This window comes from Tyto alba, unplaced genomic scaffold (genome assembly GCF_018691265.1).
Source record: "Tyto alba isolate M040663 unplaced genomic scaffold, T.alba_DEE_v4.0 Super-Scaffold_2, whole genome shotgun sequence".
Taxonomy (NCBI): Eukaryota; Metazoa; Chordata; class Aves; order Strigiformes; family Tytonidae; genus Tyto; species Tyto alba.
The window spans coordinates 47101337-47128956 of NW_024881282.1; the positions used below are offsets into that span (position 1 = coordinate 47101337).

The window sequence follows — 27620 nt, forward strand, 5'->3', positions numbered from 1 at the left end:
CAGAGGTTACACAGAGGTGCTTGATGATATGCACTAAATGTGTTTGACATTGCCATCAGTCAAACTTGTGCAGTAACAGTAGCAATAGTATTTGGAAGAATAGCTAACATGTTGAAGGAAGAACTTAACATTTCCTGATTCAATTTATGTGTTCTGAATAAAATATTCTATGTAGTAAAAAATTTAAAAATAAAGAGTATTTAAAATTCTGCCATTCTTCCTGTTCAAATTAGCTTCCCATAAACCACATAAAGCTATCTGCTGATAAAATCCCTTCCTTAGCACAACCTTGGGTTTCTAATACTCTAATGTAAAACATTTCTATTTATAATTCATATTAATACATTTTTAAAAGGCTAAAATCAATTAAACAAACTTTGTCAATACGATTTGTAAATTAAAAGAATGCAGTGAAGAAAATATTGCCAGAGTAAAGAAGACTAAGCAGAACAGGAATACAGGAGAGATGACAGTAGCATGAAATTTAAGATAGTAAGTGTTGCACATTTGGTGAAAGCAAACAAAGACCAACATAGACCTGTATATCATGTTTCATGTAATGTCAAAAAGCAGTAATGGTCATCTGTACAGAGCCATGCTTAGCAGCTGTTTGAAAAGGCTACTATGGTCTTAGGGTGCATAAGCAAGGGGATTATTTATAAATCAAGAGAAATAATGGTTCCATTAAACAAAATCCTCATGTCAGAGGCTATATCTAACTTCTCTGGGTTTTAATCTTTGCAATAGCTGTATGTATGATTTTAAAGGCTTAGTCTCTGAGCTTGAGCTTTCCTTAACACAAAGCAGATAAAAATGACTTAGCCATTTACCTTTTCAATGGGAAAAAAATGTGACCAAGGCAATCTTCTAATAGACAAGATTCAAGAGAGGATCAAACTTAGAAGAAACTTGCTTATCCTGCAAGGAGGAGGAATGTGCGAGTTGAAATAATTGCAAGAAAGAAAGATACAGCAGAATTTATTAAAGGGAAATCTGATGAACTCGCAACCAAAATTTATGTCAGTAAGTTACAGGCCATTATCTTTTCAAAAATTAAATATGCATATTGCAAAGGAAACATCTTTTGACAAATGGAACTGTTCGGCCTTTGACATACAGGCTACTTTTCTCCATGCTCAAAATACTCCTTTCTCTGAAAACAAACTTTTCCAGAAGACATATTCATTTAGTATATAATAATAAATTCACGTATTAAAATTTTCAGTAATTGATGTTTAACCTTTTGCCCTGTTAGCTGTTAGAATGTTCTACAGATTTGTAGAAGTGGGTGACTGACTAGAAGTGATTTTACTACTTGAGTTAGGCACAAAACACTGTTGTTGAGGCTAAGAAAAAAGAAACAGCTAGTTATCAGAATCTAAAACAAGATGGTAGAATTTGTATTTTTATAGAGCAGAGCTGGTAATTAAAAAAAAAAAAAAAGGCTAAACAACTTCAAAATTCAGGCTATAGAAATATCTTATACACTAGTCTTAAAATGTCGTTAGCAGTTCAGGACACTAAAGTCAAGGACATTCAAATTCTTTAACAGGGAGGACCTGGAGACCTTATCTGGAGATTAAAAGGTTATTTTATGATGAAAGGCTTCAAGAGTTCTGAGTCTGGTCAGTATCTGAAAGAAGAATAAATGATTACAGGACGTACCAGTGAACTTGAACTAGTAGTGTACTGATTATAAATGCAGAAGAATGAAAAATAAGGACAGGAAGATGGACAAGGAAGTAGTTCTCTGTGCTGTACAAGAAGCAATAGAACATATGAAGGTAGTAAAAAGCCTGTTAAGAAGATTCACAGATGCGTAAATATTCAGTATCACTATTTGCCAGCTGGGAAACTGGATGCATCTGTCGAAGGGCAACTGGATGAAGTTAGTGAATCTGTATTGTTCCTCAACTTCCACATGTGCTAAAATACAGTCAGAGTGTTTGGGGCTGGTTGTCTGTTTGAGCAGAATATTACATGCCCGAACTTTTAACCACACAATAGTAGTTTGGCATTTCAAAATATTTTTTTCATGGCTGAACACTAAAAAGCAGGACATACCAGCTCTTCTTGTAACCTGTTCAGAATCTCAGGCTTTTAAAGGAAAGAAAATCAATAGGCTTAGCCTTATTTCTTCTCTCCACTGTTTCTTTCATTTCTTTTTGTGTTTACTGACTAAAGCATCCTCGTCTTGCCTTACTACTTGTTGCTCATCGTGCTACCACACTTAACACTGTCTGACTCCATCCACAGATCCTACTCCATCCAGTTTATCAATAATCTCTGATTCTGCTTACTGGCCCATACGCATTCTAAACTAAAGGATCTTCTACTCCATCTGCCATTTCACTGTTCATCTCACAAGCCCTATCCTCCTCCTCACCTTTCTGAAGCATTTTTAAGCAGAGTTTTACAGCCTCCTTATAAAATGCATGTCCTGCTCTTTCCTTACCAGTGTTTTCTACTACGCTGATCAATTTTTAGCCAAGTCTTAAGTCCTGCCCTCCTAACACCTCTACATCCTTTCATACTACTGTCTACACTCATTTCCTTAACATCTATTTCAGACTCTGGTCCTGTAGTTCAATTTTCACTCATCCAGCTTTTGCCTTATAGTTTCTTTTCTCTATTGTACTGGACTCTCCTACTTTTTAATGTTATCTCAGGTGAATATTATGTGGATTCAGCTATAATTTGTGAGTCAATGACTCATCTCTTTCACAACCAGATAGCTCCCTGTTCTGCATGTTTGACTTCCTTTCCAAAGCATTACTCTAAATGGCCTGTTAGCATCCCAAGACTTAGTATGGCTGGTCCAGAAAAACTTCAAGTTCTCTAAATCCTTTACCCATATTCTGGCACATCTCTTCTTTAGTGCTTAGCCTTATTAATAGGAAAGTTTCTGCTGTGGCTCAGGACATTTATTAACTCTTGCCTTTCACTCAGCTGCTTCCTACTTTACAAAAATCAATCACAGAAACAGCACTTTTTCTCTTCAAAGTGAAAAACACTGTATACAGTCTAACTTCTTTCTTTCCTGGTAATCATAATCTTTCCTTCTCCTCAACTCTTGCTCACCTGTTGTAAGCCTCTCCTGATCTACTCCTCAGATCTTGGTTCTTATACATTCAACAAGCAGTCTTATCAAAATCATAATTTCTCTTTCTGTGCTTCATTTTGTAACTTCTTTCAAGCTCCCAAACAATATGATCTTTATGTGTCCCCACATAACCATATCCATGTAATTTTAAAGAAATCCATATAATGGATTAATGATGCTCCAACATAAGCCTTTTTGCTTGTTTTAGAAGACTATTCCAATTGTAGTAATAGCAAGCAACCTTCTAACACTAGCCTGAATTAATACATGGACATTTTTACATTTGCTTGTTTTGGAGTGTATTTGGTACTTCACAACTTCACAAATACTCAGAGGTAAGGAAGGTGAGTTAAGAGTTTACTATACAAAGGGAAAATCCAGACAGAAGTTTTGTCTCTATAGGGCAAAAGCGTGTAGAGGATTCGAAACGCTTTCTCTTCAGACACAGTCTTATCTTTAGTAACACTCACAGTAATAGCTGCCAAACTTTAACAAAGACAGAGGTGTTGGTACCTCAAATTAAAAATTAACTACAGTCAGTTAAAGTGACAGGAAAAGAACACACAAGAGGAAGAATGAAGAAAAACAAACTCATTTTTAAGTTCAGATTATTGAGTAAGATTATTAATATAAATGAGAAGGAAAAACTAAATCAGATTAGAAATACATTCCTATGAGAAGCACTGCTAGTAAGAAATACGTGCTAGAGAAAGAAATGAAGAAAAAAATGCTTCTAAAAGAGTGATGTACAATTGTGACAGTTGATACCACTAGGGATCTGTTGTTTCTGTGCATTAGTTAACACTTTCTAACGCTTCTGTATCCACCAACCTTTTAATGTATTTTGTCTGCTATTCTTGTTTCATACTAGGTTGCAGTCTTCTGACAAAACATTATGAACGGCCCCAGGCAGTATACAAAAAGTTATCCCTACCTGTAAAATATTTTGAGAGGCTGCAACTATCAATAGATGCAAGACAATATTGGCTCTTTGATGGTCCCCACTCACTGAAAGTATTACTGAGCTTTCTGCTCATAAACACGTGAACAATTTTCATTCCACTGCAAACAAAATTACAATGTTAATAAAATTAAAAAATAAAGAAGAGATTAAATATTTTTTACTCTCTAGACATCTTAATTAGCTATACATTACTGGATTCATATTTCACATTCACTTTTCTGTCAAATGTAAATTGAGTTGCTGCTCAATAGCTAAACTGGATGTAGGCACCTCTTCACTTCTAACTTTGAAAAGGTAAATTTAATGTTTACATAGTCCAAAATTCAATGTATGTTGAATGCTAGCACCATATGAGATAGACTACCACTATCTATTTCATGCTGTGAAGCCTATCCAAGAGAAGAGTGAGGTCCTATAAAATGACGTACTGTTATTTCAAACTTGCTTTAAGTGGATACTCCCATTGCTGAACTTAATTTCTGTGGTAGATTTCAAAACAAGAACTACCTGTTTTCTTTATTATTGACTCTACAAATATGGCATGAGATGCATTATGGCTGTGGTTGCAATGTAGAAAAGTTCTAATGTAATCTCAGGAGTGATCTTCACAATCTTGCAAATCAAATTTTTCCCTATATAATCAACAGACTGCTAAAGATTGCCACATGCCTATACATATATATACACACATATGTACATGAACAAATGGAAACATCTCTGTGTATATACACACACACACACGCACACCCCTTTTCTGCAAACATACAAAAAAATGCAGCTATGGAAGTTTTCAATATATATACACACAGAGACACAAACACAATTTTAATGAACAAAGTAACGATTTAGAAAGAACTTTACTGTTACTCCTTTCCCCAAGTTTCTAAGGATGGCTAAAGGACAAGACATTCTTCTGAGTCTCCTATAAGAATTCATCAGCAAGGACAATGTAATTATCAAATAAACATAGTGTTTAGCAAGGCCATACTACATGCACTGCTAATGTTGACATGGAATATAAATTTAGTCAGCTGGAGGCAAGAGTTCAGGGCAACTCAATAAATACTGAATCATATTGTTTACAGTATAATCACCTGAAATTTGAAGTTGATGCTCAAGAGCCACATAGTTTCAAGATCAGCAAAGAAGTTACTGAAAAAAAAAATTTGTTCTAAGTGTACCTTCAAAAATAGGCATAGACAGAAATTAGTCTTTGAGGGTTAGACGCAGCATATTCAATCCTTCATCTTGAAGCTAGAAATATATTGCTATTCCTTCTCCAAAACCATACCTACAAGACAAAGTTATTCATGAAAGTAAATCATGAAGAATGACCAGAAAGCATATGGCATGACAAGTTTTAATTTACTACTCCAACTAACCTATTGGGACACTGCTCTGACATGTTTTATTACCTTATGAAACCAAATCTTTCCATACAATTTCTTCCAAAATTTGCATCTAGAATGAAACTATTTTAAAGAGGTTTTAATTAAGCACATTTGGAGCATAAGAGATACCATATATACTAAATTTATAAAATAATATTTTGGAAATTTTCTGCTGTGCCCTGCATCCTAAAAAAAGTAAATTCTTTTATGATGTAGATCATGGAAGGAGAAGATTTACTTCAAGAGAAATTACAAAACCTTGAAATTTTCTAATGCAAATCTGTTGGTTAACCCTATCACTCATCTTAATCCATGCAAAGTAAATATTCTTATGTTTTTAAAATTGAATAAAAGTTCACCCGCCCCACCCTGCCCCCCCCAAATGACCCCATACTTTGGTTAAAAAACAAAACACCAAAACAAACAAACAAACAAATATTGATAAGGTAAGCTTCACATCATGAGAGAAAAAAAATATATTGTCCTCATCATTGTTAAAAATTGTTTCCTTTTCAATATTAAAAACCACTCACACAGTGATTAATAATTATTTTTTTTTTCATTAGTATCTACATGTGAAGCAGACAGAAATTGGTTGACAGAAAGCAATGTCAACATGTAGAGGCACTGTGTAGACCCATCTGTATCTATCATATATATACCTATAAAAACCTCATGAAAGAATAATCATGTTATAATTCTCTATTACAAATATCTTTCTTACCCTTCATTCATATCCTATTATGTCAAACTGTTTGTGCTACCTTCTGTAAATTACCACGTTGGGTATGTGTAAAATACTATCAAATGACAGGAATGTCTACAGACATAAACAACCATCTGTGTTTCAAAATTCAGGAAGTCTTATCCAGTTCCACCTATGTGTGCTTGCTAGATATGAAAACTGAATGGCAGAAAGTATAATCACCTCCAGACCTTTACCCTGCTCTTCAGATAGTTTTTCCTACCCTCCAGGCAAGGACAACTGTTGTGCTCACCAGCCTGCTCCTGAAATGCCAACCGATTTTTAACACCAATGCAATGTGGTAAACTAAAGACAGGCTAATTCAAATGAACAGGTTGGACACGACATTCTCAGGGAAGATACCATCTATCAGAGGGTCAAGATACAAACCCATCCCTCTTCAAATCATCTCACTTCAATCCACTGTTAGGTTGTCTATTAGTAGATGACCAACTTCAGGATCTGCTTAATGAAGCTTGAGATATATAACAAAAAAATACAGCATGTAAAACTTGAAAGAATTGGAAATGTTAGGAAAACAACTCCCGACATTGACACTTCTGCTTTCAATCTGAAATAGGCCATGATGTGGCTAAATGAATAGCAAAGATAATGGATTTTTTCCTCAGATTATATAAAGGGCTTTAGACATGATTTAATCAAAAAGGCTGAGTAATGTATCTGTATCTCCATACTTATCCATTACACCTTTTTTTTCCCCAGCATCCTGTGTAAGCAGATATAAGTATATGAAGAAGTCAATCTTCTATAGACTTAATATATGTAACAGTGGGATTTTAGAACAGTACTTTCTCCATAGTATTGGAAAACACTCATCAGATGAACAAGTTAGTGGTGAAATTCAGCATAAAGCTGAGACCTGATGTGTATCCAGCATCAAGCACAATGAAACCTTAAAGTATACCAGACTAAGATTAACCTTCAAAATATCTGTAAGGTTTTCTGCCTCTTAATGTTTCTAGAGCTCACATACTTGATCAGCAGATTTCTTACAACTATAAACCAGCATAAGAAATTTGGTATGCCACCCTTTTTGGGAATGTGAGTAATTTCCTACTGAGAAATTACCTATTGTTTAATGGAAAGTCATTGATCTCTGCCCACCACCTGCTTAGTCCAACTGCTTATTTAACACGTTGGGTGATAGGAACACTTTATCTCAGAAATTACCCTTGCTGAAGCTAATGAACATCATGTTTTAATTTTAACTAGATTCAGATTTATCTCCAGTCCTAGCCAAGCTCTGAGTTCATTAGTTGATGACAGTGACTAGTGTATTTGGCTAGCATCTTAACTCATGCATCATTCCACAAAAATCAACATAACCAAACATGCAAAAGTTGGCTCAACAGTTCTTAGGTGGGATACAATGTGTATTTCAAGGTGTCATCCTTTCACAAGATCTGTATACTACACTTGAATTTGACTAAGAAAACTTATTTTGGATGCTTTCAGGCTACTAATTTGTTGACACATACCCTTGTCTGTAAACCTCAGGGAAGATCAGAAGGGCTAGCTGTGATGCCTAACACAGTTCAATCACTACCAATCTGTATTTGAAAAGAGAAAGGAACTCCTGGATTTCAAGGGAAATTACTTACATATGAGTAAAACATCCTCCCTCCCTGTAATGAGTTTGTAATCCAAGAAATACACAATTAGGGAATTTACAGATTCAAAAGAATACCCTGAGACACAAGTTATGTAGAAGATCACTCCCCAGGCACCTGCACCTCTCAAAATGTGGTACAGAAAGCCAGGAAGGGCTGCTGAATTCTGCTCCCACCACCCAAGTGGGAGGAAGAGATCCTTTGAGAAGTGGCAGAAGATAGCTTTAATGCATACATACCTGTATGCTTGAACGTTTTACTTTTTCAAATTTTCCACGGACAGAGTTTGAATCAGCTGTCATTTTACTCAAAACAGTTTATTCACAGTGCCACTGTTAACTTTTGATCTCAACAAATTTATATTTTCCCCAAAAGCTGGATTAATAGCATATCCCATGTCACTGTCGACAAAACAACGTGAAAAGAGGTTTTCAAATGGTGGTGTAAAATTGCAGGTTCCTAATATACAATAGTAAGTGAATACTTATACAGACATGCAAGAGAGTAGGATGGGAATGTTAATGTAAAAATTACCCAATTCAAAATAATGTCTTTCATGTCCTTCTTATTTATAAAGCATGAATTGATTTGTAATGGAAGCAGCTGACTCAGACACCAAACCAACTGAATAACTGGCAGATTCCCATTATCTATCCAACTTCCTCGTGCTGCTCAAGAACGAACATGCTTGAGCAGCCATAAGCATGAGCCTGCATTATACACATACAGCTGTATGCATGCATGTGTATGTTTCTCACATTCATTACATAACATTCTCCACACAAGAACACAGACCAGACTTGCAGTATTAGTTTTCTTCCTTGGTGTTTATAAATGACAATAGAACGCACATTATAAAACATTGTTCACTGTAGCATGATCTGAATCTGTCTCTCTTTCAGCAGCACATACAACGAATGTATTAATCTGGAAATAACCATGTGGTTGCTAGTGGAAAAAAAGCAGCATAATACAAAGCAATAGAGGGAGAGAGATTGAAAAGAATTATTTTCTTTTAATCTGTACATTACTGTGTTATAAATAATCGTTTCTTTACCAAATGAGTTTGAGTTTACAAATATGTCAGGCCTACCAACGTGTATGAATTACATACAGTTTCGCAGCAACGGAATGAAATTTTGCAGCCAACACCCTTCGCATATAACTAGTTTGTGTTGAAACAATCTGTCAATCTTATTTAACTGTTGTTATTTGCTGAAGTACAAGGAAATTCCAACTGATGCAGGTTATACTTTTGCTGTCAAATAAAAGTATTAACAGCTGTCTTTCACAAAATACACTAAAATTAGCTTGCATCTTCCCTGCCAAAACTTATCTCATATTCTGAGGATGTCCATGTGCTGTCATGTATCTCTCTTCTGTCCCTGAAAAGTTAAGCTGCATTCTCTACCTCTATGTAGGCAATTTCTCCATACAAACTACCTTTTTTTTTTTTTTTTTAAATGGCATTCAGGGTTACAGAATGGAAAGGAATCCCGTTTCACTGCCTCCATCTCCTCCTAACACGGAGATGGAATGACATGACATAATGGAAGCTCCCTCTCCTGCCTCTACCTGCTCCCTCCATAACTTTTTTTAGAACTACTCTGGTACCCTTTAAACCTTACTTACAAAAGCCAATATACCAGATGTTCTTGACTGTCCCACCTGCTGGCTGTGCTGACACTCATCTTAACTGATCCTCCTGTCCATCCTCTCTTACACACACATACATAAAAAAGGCATTGGGCAGTGTGTACAACATGTCCTCACTTGGATATTGTCTGGGGTATGTAAGGAGTAGTCGCATGTTTGTTTCAGAGCTTTTTATTTTAGTTCTAGCTGCACAACCTCATGTGCTTTCGTCAGGAGGTTCCCTGTTGACAACACCATAATAACCAACTTGGAAGTCACCACATAAGCAGGACCTAGTCTGGAAACTAAAATGCAAACAGCCTTAGCTAGTCAGTACAAGCTTCCTCTGCCTATGGAAAATATATAATCCCTGATCAGTGGGTATGTATCTTCCTCACGTATGCTCCAATCATCAGGGATATGGTTTTCACACATCTGTACCCACCTCACTCTTCCTTTCATACAAGCTTTTAAATAATCATATGATGAGCTCAAGAAATCCTGGTTTCTATCTCTGCTTCTCCTGAGAAGCAGGCCACACCATGAAGACTCTTCTGTGGCACACAGCATAGCTTAAACCTGTTTACTGTGTCTACCAAAGCCTACTGACAGACTATCAGAAAGCCAAAAATACTTTTAGTTTTCCCACAATATAAAGCAGATTGCCACTGTGCTTCTGAATGAAATCAGGTACCTTGCCAATGAAACGTACAGGTTTCTCCATGCAATCTTCAGTCAGCACTGAATCTGGCTACTCAGACCAAGAGTTAGGAAGTCAAAGCCCTGTAACAGGATCACTGTGAACATATAATAATGTACAAACAAGAAATTTATGTTTAAAAAAACCCTAAATATAGTGTCGTGCAAACAAACATTGTACAAATAACACTCTTCTTATACTGGAACATAAAAAACATCAAAATTTCCTATTTTTCTATGACCCGTTCATGTCTTACCCTAAATACTCTCAATATGTACATGTAAGTACACCAGATGTACTTATTGTCCACTTCATTATACACAAGTACAGATCAAAGTCATGTATATAAACATGTTCTACATACAAATATCCAGTATTTTCAGTCATTTAAATTGGAAACTACAAAGCAAGAGTTACGCCTACAGTTGCTTCCATTTATATCCCTAGTTCTTTAATGACAGATTTCTTTTACAGATGAGATCAAGTTCTACATGTTTGCAATTCTACACCTTTTTCCAGATGACTCCTCTTATCTGTAGACAACAGATTATTATTTCCCTCTTTGCATTGACTTCCTAACCCCATCACATCCCCCAGAATTTGGGGAAGGGACCCAAGCCTCATATACCTTCAAGAGTCCAATTATGGTAGCTATGAAGAGAGATAACCATGGCAATAAGTAATTAACAAATTGTTCAGAAAACTATCTGGAAAAGGGAACAAAGTAACTCACGAATGAACAAGAAAGATCTGTCTTCGTTTATTCCTTGTTTGGACAATGATTTATGTGGTTTCGTGGGCATGTTTGCCATGCTAAAGCTGCTTTTATGATCTCTGTTTCTTGAGATACCTGAAAAGCTAAGTTTGATGCAAAGACTTGATGGCTGTCTGCCTAACTAATGCATGTAGCTATTACTTTGTATTTTCCTTCTTTATTACATTTTCAGAATCAAAAGGAGATAAGCATTACCATGAGCTACTGTTATCAGTATCAAGGAGACATACACACAAAAGATGTTTGAACAAAATGAAATTCTACATGTCAGTAGTAGACAAGCTGCTGTTGGAAAGTGCCAGATAATTAAGTTTTAGAGAGAACCACAAATTTTGGACCTCTCATAGTGATGAGATCTGTCAGACATAGATAAGAATTCGTATCTTTAAAATATAAAAGGTTTCACATCGTATCTTTTTTTTAATGTGAGAACAAAATAAACCAGTTGTTTGTGCCAACAGTTCCAACCAGTTTGTCATGCTGTAAAGGGCAATGTATCACTCTGGCTGGCCTACCACCTTTCTGACACTCAGAGACAGAAGTTATAAATAATAAAAGAGGAATTGGTATTCACCCAGTTTACTAAAGAAATAGTGGGAGAACAGCAGAGGACAAATTTATCTCAGGACAGTGTCCTAACCAATGGGCGAGGGAACTGGCAGCCCCAAAAGCAGAAGTGGGTACCAGAAGGGATACGACAGATCTGCCTGAGTCAAACTGGAGACCTGGGCATCCACCTCCCGCCTGCTGGAGTCCAGGGCTTGCCTGCTCTCTGGCACCTATTCCTCTCTTTTCCAGGTTTTACACATCTGGGACAAATGAATTTTGGATTCCAAGTGATATGGAAAGCAAATATGTTTTAGTATTTTAGAGGAAGAAAAATATTTTTTTTTTTCTCGTCAGTGCCATGCTTACAGGCAACTTGCTGCATTGCATGATGGATGGGCTCCAAATTGTAGTATGGCAAAAAAAAAAACCTACTTGTTTGCATTTCTAGCACAAATTTTCAGCCATACTTAATATCAGTAACGAATAAATGCAAAAAACAGAACACAGAAAATAACTTTTTATCTTTGATAGAGACAGCTGTGCTGAAATAAAAAAAAAATCCTTAAAATACACGATGGGATTTATTCTGTCTATACTTACAGAGGCATTTAGAAAGCAGAGCTCCCGTGCAATCAGCATTGTTCTACTTCTGGAAAACAGGTGTCTGTGAGATCAGGTTAAGAAAAAAACCCTCAAGTTTTCAAGACTACCTTGAGAAAATGACCTTTGCTTTCACTGGCTCCTTAAGCTTTTTGAGAGGCAACTTAGTGTACGGAGCGCCGGTGCCCAGGCGCTGGCAGCGGGGCCGCGGGGGCCTCTGTGAGGGGAGGCCGGGGCTGACCCGCGCCGGGCACGGCCGGTTCCAGCCGACCCCCCACAGGGCACAGCCAAGATGGAGAGCCTCTGCGAAAGTGTCCAGCAGCCAGGAGTGAGGGAAAAAAGTGTGAGAAACAGCCCAGGAAGCACCAAGGTGAGAGGAAGAAGGGGGAGGAGGCGCTCCAGGGGCTGAAGCAGAGATTTCCTTGCAGCCCGTGGAGGAGACCGTGGTGACGCAGGTTGTGCCCCGCAGCCTGGGGAGGACCCCACGCCGCTGCAGGTGGACATGCCCTGAAGGAGCTGCAGCCCACGGAGGGTCGGTGCTGGAGCAGCTCTTGAAGGACGGCAGCCCACGGAGGACCCCATGCTGGAGAAGGGGAAAAGCGTGAGGGGGAAGGAGCAGCAGAGACCAGCTGTTCTGAACTGACCACAACCCTCATTGCCCACCCCCCTGCACTGCTCAGCGCGGGGAGGTAGAAGTGTTGAGAATGAAGGAGTGAAGTTGAGCCTGGGAGCAAGGGAAGAAAGTGTTTTAGTTTTCATATTTGTTCCTCACCATGCAAATCTATTTTAACTGGCAATAAATTAAATTATGCTCCCTCAACATGAGTCTGTTTTGACCGTGACAGTAATTGGTAAGCCATCTCCCTCTCTTATCTTGACCCACGAGCTTTTCCCTCGTGCTTTCACCCCTGTCCTGTTGAGAAGGGGGGATTAAGAAAGCAGCTGGGTGGGGGCCTAGCAGCCTGTCAAGGTCAGTCCACCATGCTTGGGGATCAAATGTGGGCTTTTACTTACTTGGATAGTCCAATTATACAAAAGTGACTGACGTTGATTCTTCATTACAATGCCAAGCAGACTTGCTAATAGTGAGCTGAGCAGTACTTCCTACACAGAAAGTAAACGGTGGTGTCAGCACTCACTGCCCTCAGCCACCTTTTGTGAAGGCTCAGAGTTCTGGAGTTGTTTCAGAAGCTGCTTAAACTGATGTAAAGCTTTGCTGCTGCCAAAAGAGAAGAGATCCTGCCCTACTTCTCACATGCACATCACTGCACTATTCCTTCCGTAGCAGCAATAAGGCTTTTCTGGCTGAAAAGTACTCTGTTAACTTTTAGTGCTGGAACAAAAAAGAAGCATCACTTCCAGCAAAAATGTGGGTTTATAATATCATGAAACTACACCCTTGCACGGTTTCAAGGTTGATGATTCCAATGTACCTCAGAAAATAACTATCCTTATTAGACTTGGATCACAGTTCTTCCCCTAACTTTACACTGAGGTTTCTTAAAATGTCCATCCTGATTTATTCAGATGTAAAGATGGCCAGAAATATCCTGTCGGGGTTTTTTGAGCCAATTTGTCAGAAAAGTTTTTCTACATCACTTGACCAAACCTGTAATAGGACCAGAGGACTTTCTGAACCAAACTAAATTTATGGTCTACTTAATCTTGTATCCTTTCTGACAAATGACAACATCAATTATTTAAAAAAAAATGTGCATGACCTTCTGCAGTAGTTATCTGGACCATAATTCATTCCATGAAAAAATATCCTACCCACTTATCCATTTATTTTGCCCTACATGTGTTTTTTTAAACTTCCCCCTAAAATCTTATAAGAATTTACTGTTACAATTCTCACTGTCATATAAATTCAAAACTGTGTTGAATTTTGCCAGATTCTTGGCTTCACCTTGTAGTAATCTGGTGAGCCTTTTATCCAGCCAGTTAAAAAAAACACAATACTCACTGCAGGTATGGTGTGCACTTGTAGGGGCATACTTTCCCTGTAAATCTAGTTTTTTCCCAAGTGTTTTTAATTCCTTTTTTTTCCTGCCAAAAGGAAAGAAAAGTCACATCCCCCCCACCACATAAACATATGCAGGAGAATCAGCATCTATTTTCTGGCCGTCACTGATGCTGAGATTGACTGGGGGAAACAGCAAGGACTCCGAAATACCACCTCTGGCTCAGTGAGCCAACTGTTTGATTCTTCTCATTTTGTTTAACAGCTTCTGTATAATTGCTGCTGGTTTAGACTGTAACACAATAAATGCAGCGCTGTGGGAAGAAAGAAGCCTTTTTTGCACCAGCAATTTTATTCTCTTTCTTATAGGGAGAGTAATACCTGAACTTGACTGTATTACTTTGTGAAATTTTATTTTCCCCAAAAAAGCCTTTGGTATGTCTGATTCATCCTTCATCACCAAAACACAGAAATCTCATTGCAGCCTATGTTGCCAGCATAAGATAGCTGAAATTACTTTCAGCTAAGGAGGTTATACACAGTGTAATAATTTTCAACAAATTGAAGTAATTGTTGTATTTATTGTTCTCCCCATTTTTAATGAATGCATGCACCACAGATCTATGTAAAATTCAATTTTCACTGTTGCTTAATGGTTTACCTTTAAGATGGAAACGATTAAAGGAGGCAAGATGTATCCATCTACAGCCTAGATTTTCTTAAATTTATCAGTGGAATGTTGGCTCCCAATAAGAGGAATGAAGTGAAGTGTTAGTTCAGAAAAATAAGGTCAAAAATACAGGAAAAAAGCCGTGCAAATATTTATGTTTTCAGAGACAAGTTTACAGTCTATCAACTTTTGCTCTGAGACAACTCTGCAAACTGTGGCAACATTGTTCACCTGTAATTTTGGTGTTCATTGCAACAATGCCTTAGTCCTTGACCCCTGAACAGTCCCATGACAATATGTGATTCCAGTTGATAGGACTTTGCTGACCATAGAAAATGCAGAAACATACTAAAATTATTTAAAAGACAACAAAAATGGAATAAGTTGGGAAAACATAACTTTTCTCGACCAGTTTAGAGAACACATTGGTAACAACCTCTACCTTGTGGGGAGATATTTAACATTGGTTTGTAAGATATTTTCTTTTACTGAGGTATGCTGAGTATAAGTCCTAAAATTAATCGTGCTTTCTTCACCAGCCAAACTCATCGACTGAAACAGAATTTTATTCATAGTCCTACATGCTCCACCACAGTTAATGGAGTTTTACAAGCATGTGAATGAAATAGGGGTTCCAGGATTTCTTTTTGTTTTCATAAATGAGCTAGAAACAAAATACTGCTAAGGCAAGAAAAGGGGAAAGAACATGTAAGAGTTTTGCTATCAACTGGCATGGTTTCTTGAATTAAATGGGGTCAGCCCACTGAGACTGGTTGGTCTGAGGCGTCCTGATTCTGGACCGTACTATTTACAGCCTTCCTCTCTGCTCTGTGGAGATACCCTCAGTGCTGACCTAAGCACCACTCTGCATTTTCAGAATGTCCAGAGTAACTACAGTGAAAGTAATAGCTCCTGGAATATGAGAACTGCTTTAATCCTTGCTCCTATCATCAAATACAAGCAAAAAAATAACACCAAAATCAACACATCATAAATATTTCTAAAGGAAAAGTACCATTAAAGATAAAATGCATCTAAAACACTTAAAGGAGTACTTTTACCAATTTAATGGATTTTTTTAAATAGGAAGGCTCCTTGTAACACTTAACCATCTTCAATTACTTTGTGTTTCAGTAAGTACTTCCTAATACTCAAAGTCTCAGAAAATATTTCCTACTGAGTCTGTTTGTTACAGTATCCCCTTTAACCCATTATGTAACATATATAGAAATCAACAACACTGAGAGACCTACCAAACAAATTCTATGACTTCGGTGACAGATTAAGAAGCATTTCTATTTCACATTTGTTACATCCTTAAGTTGGTGGTATAGATTTTTTTAAAATTCTCCCGGATTCATTCTTATTTCATTTTTGCTTTAATTTGCTCTTCCACTTCATATTTACCTTACAGACAACTTTATTCTTTTTCACATTCCTGTGAACCTTACTGTAGCTCATGGGTATACGTTCATAATCTCTTTAGTAGCAATCTACCTCAGGGCATGAAACAGCCAAATGTGCATGCAAGTCCTTGAAGCTATTGTTCAAATGGAAATTAAACTTTCAGATCCCAAAACATTTGCCTTCATTTAAATTAGTTTGAGTTATAACATTGGTAACTTACTCCCAGACACATTCACAGACAGTATTTCATATTCTCAGAAGAAACTGTCTGTAACTGAGACACACATGACAGTGAACAGAGATGGAAATTAATTTTATCACTATGATGAACACACTACGACTTCAATCAAAATTCATTTGCAAGTTTTGGTGGAACAGGAACAGATGCAGGGGAAATAGAAAATAAAATATTTTTTCAATCTCTCTCTTGCTCTCTCCCCTCTTTTTCCACATTCAGCACAGAACCGTACTGTGGTTTGTTACTGAAAATAAAAGGTAGGCTTTGGGCAGAATGACACCCACTGCTGAAGTCACACATTAAGAGTTAGTCTCACAACAATCTGCTCTACAACACAAACAAGTAGTATTATTCTTTCCAAGTGAGTTATTTTCTTTGGGGACAATCTACCTTGAGGACATACTGCTTTGCATTTTCATGTGGCTTTTCACTTGTTTTGTGAACTTTTATTGAGAAGTGCCCTGACATTTCATTGTCTTTATATACTCTTGCTTTCAACCTGTGAACGATCTCTACTTCCACAAGCTCTCTGTGAAACATCTGCAAAAAACAGCAAAAGCATAAAAAGCTCTAACTCAAAAGAAGCCTTGAAGCCCTCGCAAATATAAACAATTAATTGGTACAGGAACTGTGACATGCAAAGAGAAGTCTTGTAAATATCTTCAGACTAAACAGAAAACTCTTTTCTCTATTAAAAGGAGAGGTTTTAGCATAATGTTTTACTGAAATTGCATCAAGCCTGGCAATTCGAAGGAATCTTAACAGAACAAGATTGTTCCTCTTACTCTGCTCATCCCTGGAGAAAACATCAAAGCGGGTGGTTGAAGACAGCCTATCTAGGCTATAGCAAGCAATGCTACTTAGATTTAACATATTCAGAAAAGTATCCATGCAACTTCCAAAAAAAACCTATTAATTTCAAATAGTTATCGAGTCAAAAAATACTGAAACAAAGCTAAGATGGGTAGTAATAAATCTTTACTGTTGATTGCTGAAACAAATATTTTCAGATGAGGCCATAACAGTAGCAGTATAATACATAAATATGGAGCAGATCATCTTGAGTGCCATCGCACAGCATGTACAGGACAAACAGGCAATCAGACCCAGTCAGTAGAGGTTTATGAAAGGCAGGTTCTGCTTGACTAACCTGGTCTCCTGTGATGAAGTGGCCCACTTAGTGGATGAAGGAAAGGCTGTGGGTGTTGTTTACCTAGACTTCAGTAAAGCCTCTGATACTGTTTCCCACAGCATTCTCCTGGAGAAACTGGCTGCTCACGGCTTGGACGGGTATACTCTTTTCTGGTGTGGTGGTTTTGGCTGGGATAGAGTTAACTCTCTTCAGAGTAGCTTGTATGGGGCTATGTTTCGGATTTGTCTGGAAACTGTGTTGATAATAGAGATGTTCTCCTTACTGCTGAGCAGTGCTCACACAGGGTCCAGGCCTTTTCTGCTGCTCACAGCACCCCATCAGCGAACAGGCGAGGAAGACACAGCTGGGACAGCTGACCCCAACTGACCAATGGGATACTCCATACCATATGATGTCATGCTTAGCACATCAACCTGAGGGAAGGAGGCGGGGGGATACTTGGAGTGATGGCATTTATCTTCCCAAGTAACGGTTCCATGTGACAGAGCCCTACTGTCCTGGAGATGGCTAAGCACCTGCCTGCCAGTGGGAAGTGATGAATGAATTCCTTGTTTTGGTTTGCTTGTGCACGCAGTTTATGCTTTACCTATTAAACTGTCTTTATCAACCTATGAGTTTTCTCACTTTTACTCTTCTGATTCTCTTTCCCATCCCAAGGAGCAGTGAGCAAGCAGCTGAGGGGCTCAGCTGCTGGCTGGTGTTAAACAAAAACAGTGGGGTAAAAAATTGGCTGGATGGCCGAGCTCCAAGTGGAAGTGATTGTCCCTTTGTACTCAGCACTGGTGAGGCCGCACCTCAAATACTGAGTTCAGTTTTGGGCCCCTCACAACAAGAAAGACATTTTGGTGCTGGAGTGTGTCCGAAGGAGGGCAAGCAAGCTGCTGAAGGGTCTAGAGCACAAGTCTTATGAGGAGCGGCTGAGGGAACTGGGGTTGTTTAGCCTGGAGAAAAGGAGGCTGAGGGGAGACCTTATCGCTCTCTACAACTACCTGAAAGGAGGTTTTAGCGAGGTGGGTGTCAGTCTCTCCTCCCAAGTAACAAGTGACAGGATGAGAGGAAATGGCCTCAAGTTGCACCGGGGAAGGTTTAGATTGGGTATTAGGAAAAATTTTTTCACCAAAAGGGTTGTCAGGCATTGGAACAGTCTGTACAAGGAAGTGGTGGAGTCACCATCCCTCGAGGTATTTAAAAGACATGTAGAGTGACTCTTATGGACATGGTTTAGTGGTGGACTTGGACGTGTTAGGTTTACATTTGGACTTGATGATCTTAAAGGTCTTTTTCAACCTAAATGATTCTATGATTCTAAGTTAATTTTGAAATGTTGCATCACCAAAACAGAACAGCAGTGAAACGACCTTAGAACATGCCTAAAAAATATATGTTCCTTTTCCCCTTACAATAAATAAAAAGAGATGTAAATTAGAGGAATGAAGAGAACTTCTATTTACTAATATCTATAAGCACTGTGTATTTTTATTAATTGTCTTACAAAAAAGAATAATAGTCTCTTACCAATGTAATTACCCTACTGAAAATAAAGACTTCCTTAGTAAATGTTATTTATACCTGGACAATATTGCTCTATATTAATATCATCATGATATAAATTTAATTTCTAGCTCCTAAAATCAGAAAAGTCGAAATATAGGATCTAGTATGCAAGACTGATACTATAGAACCAGCTCCTAATTTCACTGTTCTGTCTACATCACTGGTACAGGAGCTATGAAATGACTACAAAAGCAATGTGACTGTCTGGTGGAGATTGAGGTGTACAAGCATTAACTCAAATGAAACTCATTAGCTAAAAAGGCACAGCAAACATTATATCTACAACCTAAAATCATAGTAACATAGTATATGCAGCTTCCACTGCTTAAGATATTCACAAGCAAAAATATAAGTACACACACTACTGAATGTACAAATAGAAGACAAACCTTACTCAGAAGTGATCTGTATAGTGGTGCACAATGGCAGATGCCACAGCATATTTTTTTATGATGCAAGGCTGCTCAAGATCATCTATGAATAATGAGCCATGACTACTTTGAATTTGATAAAACGCAAGTTGATAGTAAGAGAAGGCAAAGAATCCAACTACTATCTGAATAGCCAACAAATGCATAGAAACTGTTTTTTTCAATCTTTAACATCAGTATGAAATATGACATATTACCACAAAATTATATACTCATTTATCTAACAGACTTTACATCAGAAAAAGCTATTTCTTTAAATTACTTACTACCTCTATTTGATTTCTTGGAAAGCACCATGCATTGAAGCACTAAACAACATACGGAAGATAACAGAATCCATGTTTGTTTAAAATACCTTAAATGAATGGCATCAATGCAGTTTTCTTTTCACAGGGAAATCTTGAATGAAGGCTCTATCAGTCAGTTTCTAGTTTCTTCACAGCTCAGAAAAAAATCCCTTTTCTCCCTTTAAGAGAAAGACATTCCATATAAACACTTGCCAGTACCTATGCAGCTGTATTTTCCATCTTTGCCCACGAAGAACTGCTGCTCAAAAACTCCTTTAATTATACTTGGTTCGTTCAGTACCCTTCAGCTGCTGATTGCCAGAAGTTGATTATCAGGAGAGAATCAGATTGTTAACATATACAGAAAAAAAATCCATGAACAAGTTTTCTTCATCATGGACTCTTCTGGACTGTTTTCTTGGTGTGCTCCAATATTACATATTTCTGTAGATTTCATCAGTGATCCAAGTATAGTGAATTGTAGTGATCTCACACACATCGTGATTTCCTACCACTGTATCCCATAAAGTTCCTTAACTTATCATGCTTAGTGAATTAATTTCAAAATAAAAAAAGACATGGATTTATACTTGCACATTTTTTAACTTCTATACACAACCAGACAATTTCAACAGTTTGCACTAAGGGGAAAAAGAGACATAAATCAATTCAATCTTCAGACGAACAATTTCATAGAAATATTCAGATTATACTATAGATTTATATTTTTTTTCTCCCCCTTCTCATTTCTTCTATTTTCCTTCTATAGAGTCTCCTGTTCTGGTAATAAGAGAATTCACATCACTTTTTTCCAAAAGCTATGACTAGAAGCTCCAGTGAAGACTGAATGCTTACCGTGCTGGAAGTTGTTTGAACAAGACTGTCAGAGATCTTTAAGATTTTTATAAATCAAATCCCTGAGACAGGCAAAGGATAGGAGTAAAGCTATATCAACGTATTTGTTCTAGAGATGGAAGCTGAGGTACACAAAATTAAATATGCTGAATGTCACATAAGTAGTCTGGTTTAAGGAACCTTCTTAGCATTAAATGTCTTGAATCCTTGCCCAATACCTTAATCATACAGCCTAAAAGCTGTCCTCAGTCTCCAGGTCCTACATGTAGCACTTCTGATTATTTTCCTTAGTAAAAAATACCATCATTATTTCATTTTGATGATCTTAGCAATATTTAAAACAGCAAAAATTCTTAGAAATAAACAATTTTTTTAAACAACAAAAGCACTGTATAATTCAAAAGTTCATTAAAATTATTTTAAATAGTTTGAAGCTCTCTTTTTTCACTACTTAAGTATTAAGAAATCAATATTGTTTACCACAACAGTAAAAACGATTATTCTTCTATAAATGTGGATACCTATAATTTACTTTCTAATTTTTTTAGGGAATAAAGCCCATCTCAGCAAGGTGCATTGCATTGAATTTACAGTGCCCCAATGTCTTGGGGCAACAAGAATTTATACCACCACAAAATTTCCCTTTTCCATCAAAAAAAAGAAAGGCTAAATCCTTTAAATTACTCCAGGACCTACAGTTTTAATGAAATAAATATCAGGAAAAGCTGGTTAAAAATGTTCCAGCTTTCACAGTCAACAATTATTTCATACCTTGTGGCTGTCTGGATAGAATACATTTATTTATCAAAGCAACAAAATAAAATTAAATTCATTAGATGCAAACCACAACATTAATAAAAGAACATCGCTGCAATGTCAAGCACTCAAAGTTTCATTCAGCCTCTTTATGACAGTCTCTGAGTCACATATTTTTTGTGGGGAGCCATGCTTATCCAGTGTCTAGGTTATTTTTTTAAAGGAATTTAAGGGATTTTCACACCTCCTATTCTGTGAATGCTCTGTAATTTGTATATCCTATAGAGTACATTCTTAAAATAAAATTATGATTTTCATGGTGAAATTTTTTCAAGATAAAAAAAAAATCCACTTATTTTTTAAACCCAATAATGGGTCCTCATTTTTCACCTTTTTTTTTTTTTTTTTTTAAGAGCACATAGTTTATACTGTATGTTCCTATACACCCAAGCACAGTTCTCATTGAATTCAGTGCCTTCCTAAGTCATTTCTCACCCATTCCCAGTTCTACTGGCTGATGCTAATGGCAGACACGTTGGCAGCTCTGCATATGCTGTCTGGATATCTAATTCCTTATTAAATCTGTCTTCCCTAGAGCTCCCTGTCAATTCTCTTTTTGTCTGGTCAGTCCCAGCTTCTCACTCCATGTCCAATTTTTCCCCTTCCCATTCTCCAGGTTGATTTAATCCATTGCCTTTGCCCATCACGCCTTGGTCATTCCCTCCTCAGCCCAATGCTGACCATTCTTTTCCCACACTGGTACTCTTCTGTCCCCTGGAGTCCCGGCAGTGTCCCAGCTCTCATTGCTGGGGCTTGTTCCTTTCCATCACATAAAGGAGTTAGAGACATCGCAGGAAGCTCTTTTTCTATCTTTTTCATCTTGCAACACAAGTATATTAAGTCACTCCATGAGAATGCCACAAGTTTATCACAGTCAGACTTAGGAGTTTTGAGAAGTTTGACCACATTCAGTAATGACTACAAACGGAGATTTTACATCTTTGGCATGAACAAATTTCTTTTCTCTGTGAATTCTGATGCTTTTAATAAGGCTTATGATTTTGTTAATTCTAGTGGATATTCAGAGGGATGGCCACAAGCACATTCTGTTTGGAACTGGCAACCTCATTACTAGGCAGAAAAACTAACTTCATCAAAAAAGAAACTTTCAAATATGACACTTAGTTTTGTGTTGAGAACTTAATTGTGTTAAAAAATCCTCGTTAGATGCAAGTATTTCTAAGGAGGTAGCAGTTAGCCTTTGGGAGACAGGAAAAGACAGATAACTCAATCAATAAAGTAAGTTTTAGTATGTTAATAAAGGTAACAGTGAAACGTGATCCATGTTTCAACAAGAATTTTCAGGTTTTCTTAGAGATTAAAAACTTCTTTTTACAAGTCCCTTGGGGAGCAGAATGAACCTTTCTCACTTATTGGATGAACAGTGCATAATACTTTGCGTAATGAAATTAAGCAGCCTGAAATACATGCGAACATGACTAATGAGACCAAATGCAGCAGGAAAACCAAGCAGATGGCTTGAGCATGCTAGAACAGAGTAACAAGAAGAGATCTGCATGTTTTGGGTTTTTTTGCAGGACACATACAGAAACACAAATATAATCTTTGCATTTCTGTATAATACTGTATCCGTCAGCACTTTGATGGTCTATGGATCACAAGTGAGAGCTTGCCAGGATACTAATAGTCTCTGGGGAAAACGTTTATGTGTCCTCCATAGAGATGCAAAATGCGAACAAAACGGGAGGGGGGGGGGGGGGGTGGAAGGAGTTTGATTTTGCATTTTGTGTCTTGATTTTTTTAATTGCATAAAAAAATACTTAAGGTAGTGTTATTATATTTTAATGAAATAGTCTTTGTCCACCAAGAGTATGGTTCTCAGAAACCTCCCAACAGTATGCAAATCTGGGGGAAAACACAGAAAGAGAAAGAAAGAAGGTAGCTGGTATTAGATGATAGGAAAAGGCTTTCTTATCAAGAAAGATCAATGACCAACTTATGAAAGATCCTATCAAAAACACAGGAAGATGAAGATAAAATCAGTTTGCTCGCATTGCTTTCTGAGGAAGAAAAAATTTCTGTCCATAGAAAAGATTAATTGTTCATTTCTATAATTTGAGATCAAGAGGTATTTCTTGGCTGAAAGTATAATGCTGCTCTGCATGCAACACATACTGACACTGGCTATTTACATCTGCAAACTTATGGGATTACCTGCAGTTATGTTATAAAGAACAAGAAGATTCAGAAAGAAAAAGTATCAATCTGAGCAACTTTACAATCTCATCCTGCTGTCTCTTCTACCACAAATGATTGGGATAAAATGCCTTTGGATGTGTATTTTCTGACAGCTGAGATTTTTTTTTTTTGCACTAGAAAACTTCATTTGATGTTTTTGAGAGAAAGCTCAGACACTACCTGTGATCACAATATAAGGACATCTTGTCAACAAAGCAATTTTAACCAATGTTCAGAAGAAAATTATTTAATTAATCTACACTGTTGGTAAGTATAATAGTCTGTTCCACTGTTGATGCTAATTCTACAGTTGTAGCCCACCTAGCACACCTTTGGCTATTACATACCCCTATTATTCAGTGCTCACAACGCAATTTAGTAGTGAAGAACATTTTTATTACCAACACAAACACCAGAGGTCCAAGATTCAGACATTCTTTAATCTCTTCAGCCAGTTTTCAAAATGTATCTCTACACTGTGTACATTGGATTCCCTCTTTTAAATTTCAGAGGTTTTAGAATCATAGAAAGATACTGCATAATTTCACAAAGCATCACTATTCAGCAAAAAAAGAACCAAAAATCACAAAACCCAAAACTTTTCATTCTGGAAGACGGTATTGATATTTCCTTACTATTTTTTCACTGACTTCTGACTGTATTTTTATCTCCTGTATTAAACAAAAAACATTTATTTCAGTTGGAAACACATTAAAGTTAACTCTACTCTGCAACAACCACAGGAGTCTCTAAAAAACCTTGCATCCATAGACCAGCAAGATCCTTCAGTCAGCCTTGACCTAAACTTATCAGATGACTTATGTAGAGATTTGGATAATCTCTTTATTTTACTGCAAATGATTCTTAATTACACTGCACCGCAGTTTTTAGGCTTCAATTCAAGAAAAGTTACAAAGTGTTTGTTACATGATAAATTACCTTAAATGAGAACTGCAATACTCAGACATCATTCCAACCTATATAACTTGTATCATTTCTCCCTTTGACCTTCCACTTTAAACCTTGGCCGCTATTCAAACTATGAGCAAAATCCAGTTTCTATCAACTATACTTGTAGCTTTCTGATATAACATTAGATATGAATACATATCATACTACTAATAAAAATATGGGGTTATTGATCTCCATGCATTTAAATGTACAGTGTCCATACAGACCAGGTATGCAGAGTTTTGTGAGGAAAGGTATCAACTGACAATTTCTATCTTGTCACTGCTGTAAAAATTATATTCTCCTTCTGTAAAGCTGTTCATAAATAAATTCAATTGTCAAGCTGAATTTCTGTGATATTCTGCAATAATTTGTATCAAAACAGTGGGCTCAAACTGTGCTTTTATATCATTTTAGGTTCAGTAAGTTGCTGTATATAGAAAAACTAGCAATTGTAAAGGATGCTGGTAGAAGCAAAGTGCAAAACAAATGAAAGAATGTGGTTCTTCCTCTAATAGGTGGAGGATCTATGAAACTCTCAGAATGATACAAGAAATTAGGGGCTACAAGAAAATTTTTAAAAGTTGCATGAGGAAAAGGGAAACTGGACAAGAACTTGGAAGACAGATTCATTCAGAGTTAAAAAAAACACACCCGGTTCAGGATATCCCTCACACTGAAAACAGTTAGAGACTGGAAATTTTCAAAAAATACATGATACAGTTTCACTCTATTCCTCTCTTCTCTGGAAATCTGCTATGGCTTGTTGGAGACAGGATGCTAGACTGTGCAGGTCTCGGGCTACAAGATAGCCTGGTCTAAATTCTTGGGAACATTATTTTTTTCTAGTGAGAGATGCTCTGAATTTGACCTATACATTTGTCTAATCAAAGGCAAGAAAATGGATGCCTTTGTATTCCAGGAATTAGTCAGAAACACTGAGTGATGCATCTGCATCACCCACTGATCCTTATTGTTGCATGTGAGTCCATTTCTAGTGAACAAATTTGTATAGCTTAAACTTGGTGTGTCCATGATCATCATTACATTAGTAATAGTGCAACTGCACCTAGAGTACAACCACTTACTCATCTAGAAAAACACATGATTCAAAAAACACATATGGGAAAGTTTTACACTATACTACAAGTGAAATGTATTTGAACCTTCCGAAGAGTTATTCTATAAGCACTTTGGGATTAAAATCTGAAAGAAGATCATTTCAACATGCCCGCCTTTCCTGTTACTCAGAGTGTTAAAGGAAACCGGTAATAATAATAAATTTTAGATCAATTTTCTACCCTTACATAGCATATGCTAGTATAAGGCAGACAAGTGTAACCACAGAATCCAACAAGATGGTCTGAAAACTAGGAGGAACTACACTTCATCTTACCTGGTAAAGCACATGCAGAACATAAAGTGACTGCAGTTCAGTCATGTGAACACAAAGACTTATAAACCTGCTGATCTGGAAATTGCAAATTTCAAATTTGTTCTATTTCTGGATATCGTTTTAGGTACCTGTATGGTAGCACACAGCTAGATATTTATAAAAAACCTGACCTTGGTGACATATGGCCTACATCTTGAGTTGTCACCCTTCAAGAAAATGTGCCTGTCCTCAGACATCACTATTCAAGCTCACACATATTTTCTAGTCTGTCTGGTCTTAGTAGGATATATTTTTACCTTCCTTTTGGGGATATTTTTCCACCAAGAGAATTTGAACTGAAATTCCTATTAGTCTATAAAAGTTATACACACTGAAGGAGAGAAATTCTGGTCTCTTTCCGTATTTCCTAATCAAAATCAGCAAGCAATGAATATATGCAAATACACACTTAAGTTTGTACTGGCAAAAGTATCACTCTTGATCTTGTCACTTAACGGACAGCAGACAAAAATGTATTTCTAGTACCACCCTATATCATTGGTCTTTGTGAAAAATTATATATAACTATTATTCTCCTGCTTCTACTTCACTTCGGTGAAGTGTTACTTAGCAACATTCTTTGGCTTTAGCTACATCTCAAATCATCAACATTAATTTTGCTACCATAGCAAAAGCAGACTGACAGACATCTTGCTTTGCTATAAATGCTTCTCCTCCACATGAATGCTGAAGCATGCAATAAAAAGCAAGAATCAATATTCACTGAAGAGTGAACACATCAATTTTATATAATTTCCTTATATTGTGCCAAGTCCTATCCTCAAACCCTCATTCTGACCTCTCTTACCAACCCAACTCCATACTGATCAACTAATTTACTTGCTTCTAAGGAATGATTTCAAGCTCAAACTATGGGTGTGACCTTCAATTTATGAAAGACATCAAACAGAAGATCAATCTCATGGTATAGAATCCAATGCAGAAGGAAACTAAACATTTTTTTTTTCAGGTTATACGTGAAAATAACCCAAATACATAAAACTAACATGACAAATAAAGGGGTTTTGAGGTTCTGTCTTCCAGATCTGTGCATATGCTCAATTAGCAATTATTAAAGTCAACTGATGTGACCAGATGACAACTTGTAATGCCAAATTAAGAGTTTAATGTTCTTTGCCAACATCCAGCTGATGTACAGTATGCCCCTCTGTATCTAGAAAACTCAGCACATCCTTTTAAGATGACAAAACAATCCTCAAAAAGCTTTGGCAGTAGGAGCTCCCAGTTTACTGAGGTCCTGTACATTATTTCAGGTTGGACTCTCTTCAAAACAATAGCTTATTAGCCAATTAGGTTGGAAAGAAGCATTTTCCCTTATAAACAGCTTTGATGAGTTGAGTTCCCATTCTTCTCACATACTCAAAAGGAAAAAAAAAAAAAAATCACTTGCAAAGCATTGTTTCCCAACTGAAGCATTTAAAGGGAAGGTTGCCATTTCCTCTGGCAAAGACTTATAAACATAAAAAAGTGCTGTAGCCATAAAATCAGGAAAAAAATATATACAATCAAATTAGAAATCTCAAAAGGCATGAACTTACTACGTGCAT

The 27620-nt window shown here is 37.0% G+C and overlaps 1 protein-coding gene across 4 annotated transcripts in view; it reads right to left on the reverse strand.

Moving 5' to 3' along the window:
- Positions 1 to 27620, reverse strand: part of SYT1 (synaptotagmin 1) — a 360537-nt gene that overhangs the window by 258927 nt on the left and 73990 nt on the right. For 3 of the 4 annotated variants that reach the window (XM_042793239.1, XM_042793237.1, XM_032999903.2), the window contains exon 2: positions 19865 to 19975. The exons of the other annotated variant lie outside the window; for it this stretch is intronic. The gene's annotated coding sequence lies outside the window, so the exon portion shown is untranslated. The remainder of the gene's footprint in view (positions 1 to 19864; positions 19976 to 27620) is intronic. 4 annotated transcript variants of the gene reach the window in all.